Below are 2,500 nucleotides of genomic sequence, written 5' to 3'. Positions count from 1 at the left end.
CCCTCCCACCACCTGGATTTAAGAACAATTAAGCCTTCTGGAGTGCTGCTGTACCTTCACTTCCTGTTAGAGGTTTAGGTTATCCATACATCCATACATCCATACATCCATACATCCATACATCATCATCCCATCAAGTAGTATATCCATTCCATGTCAGAGTGTAGAAATTATGAGCGGAGCAACCCACAAATATGTCCTTTTCACAAATAATTATAACTAGCTTCTCTTTATTTTATTTTATTTTATTTTATTTTATTTTATTTTATTTTATTTTATTTTATTTTATTTTATCTTATCTTATCTTATCTTATCTTATCTTATCTTATCTTATCTTATCTTATTTTATTTTATTTTGCTGCACGTCCAGGGTGTACGGTCAAGACGTGTTCTTCTATAAGGTAATCGTTCTTAAATTCGGTCAAGCAACCTTGCTAAATAGTTTGAGTGCCTGAGTACCAAGGACAAGAACAGTGATAAATAAGTATTAGTATTAAATATAGTATCCTATTTGAGTCTTTGGAGTCTTCAGGGTCTTCTTAGTTCTCCTCAGTACCAATAGTATTAATCTGCTGTTCTGTCATTGGTTGGACCTAATAATTAGTAGTATAGTAATCACCATATTAGGGCAGCCCTCGAGCATTGACTGCATCTCAGCATGTCATTGGCTAATAACAATGACGTCGTTAATATATTAGAAATTAAAGAAATCCTCACATGAAAAGATTTTTTTTTAAACCTTGTGACTGATAAAAACACATCTCATGTGATGTCAAAGCTAAAAATAAGGAATGACAATAAACAGCAAACCCTCAACATGACTACTAAAGACACATTGAGTCAAACAAGATGACAGATAATGTCTTGGACAAAAACATGCTCTCAGTCAATATTAGTTTTCCACCATTCCTTAAAAGCCCACAGACTTTTAAGGGAAATTCAATTCAACTCAATTTAAGTTGAGATGAATTGAAATAGCCGCCCTGGTGCATAAGATGAAACAGGAGACAGCGGGTCTGAATATGAGGTATGAGTCTTTGAGAGCGTGTAGAACAGATGGAAGCTTATTACTCAAAGGCCAATCTGGGAAACCATTCGGTTAAAAAAAAGGAAAAAGATTGTTTTCCCCTTTGTTTTTGCCACTGGGGGCACCAGAGAAACAGGAACTCAGTTTGGCTCCTCCCCTTTCTTAGTCCACTTCCTCCCGGGTGCTTTTGTGTTTATTCCTACTAACAACAACACTGCATGTTTAGGGCGGTGGTGCTGACAGATTCAGCTGTTAGCAGAACCGCAGTTTTGAGAGATTACTTAGTCTAAGGCTAATGGATACTTCGTCGCACAATCGTGTCATGCAAGAGAACTGTTGACATGTGTGTCATTTTTGTCCTATGACAAAGTATTAGCTCTTAATGTGAGCGCGTGTTTTTTAGATTAGTGTTTATATGTTTAATTTGTCGACTTTGAACTTTGATTATTCAACCCATTATGTAGGTTCTGTGTGCTGCTGTGCACACTACAGGCTGAGGCTGCACTGGACTCATACAGTCTATTTCAGTCATGCTCGTATGATTGATTTCAGAATTATACAGGTTTCATGATGATGTATAGTTCCCACTGGGTGTTGGATTATGGTGATCTCTATGTAGCAGTATACCAGGAAACATGATTTGCTTGTGTGTGCGTGTGTGTGCACGTGAGAGAGAGAGAATGAAAAGCACTTAGTTATAATTTATCTTATTAAGAGAGAGAGAGAGAGAGAGAGAGAGAGAGAGAGAGAGAGAGAGAGAGAGAGAGAGAGAGAAACAGAGAATGACCCAGTACTTTGAACAGAGAGACGCCGCCTCCTGTGAGGCTCTCTCTTGATATTTCATCACCCTATAACTATGAGACAGTGCTATGATTCGTGCAGTGCAGTCATCTGTGGGCTCCATGATTATGTGCTAGATACGGTACGACTGGAGGGAAGCTGGCATTTCACATAGAATAGACGGATTGCATACGAGGAATTTCTACTTTGCTTTGCACATGGCGCAGCGGCCATGAGTCATAACACACTTTGTGAATTGACTGTGTAGGGAAAGTGAAATCCAGTCCGGCTCTTGTCCTCTTCAGACTGACTTCAAATCAGCAGCAGCATATTCAATTCAATCTTTATTTCAGACCTAGGAAGATCCATATCCACAAATATACAACAATAAAAACAGAACAAAATAAAAATTAATAAAAATAATGCAAATACGGTAATGCAAATAGCCCACATTGTTCAGTTTCTGACATACAAACATGTGCGCCAATGGTTCCACGGTCTAGAGGTGAACCTGACAGAACTGCGTGTGGGGTCCGTTATGACAGCGATTATGTCATTTACTGACTCAGATGGCCTGCACATAAAGCTATACATAATAAGGTTACGTAGCATACAGTACTGTGCCATCAAGACAAAGCACATAATAATAATAATAATAGCAAGTCCCACGAATAAAGCAGAATTTACCATTTT

The 2,500-nt window shown here is 38.2% G+C and overlaps 1 protein-coding gene across 1 annotated transcript in view; it reads left to right on the top strand.

The window, feature by feature from the left end:
* mapk8ip1b (mitogen-activated protein kinase 8 interacting protein 1b) overlaps positions 1-2,500 on the top strand; it is a gene marked incomplete at its 5' end in the record, with an annotated part of 65,013 nt that overhangs the window by 40,041 nt on the left and 22,472 nt on the right. The window lies entirely within an intron of this gene.

This window comes from Gymnoscopelus braueri (genome assembly GCF_963280865.1).
Source record: "Gymnoscopelus braueri genome assembly, chromosome: 1".
NCBI classification, from domain to species: Eukaryota; Metazoa; Chordata; class Actinopteri; order Myctophiformes; family Myctophidae; genus Gymnoscopelus; species Gymnoscopelus braueri.
The sequence above is the reverse complement of the archived record's forward strand: the minus strand, read 5'-3'. Positions and strand labels throughout refer to the sequence as shown.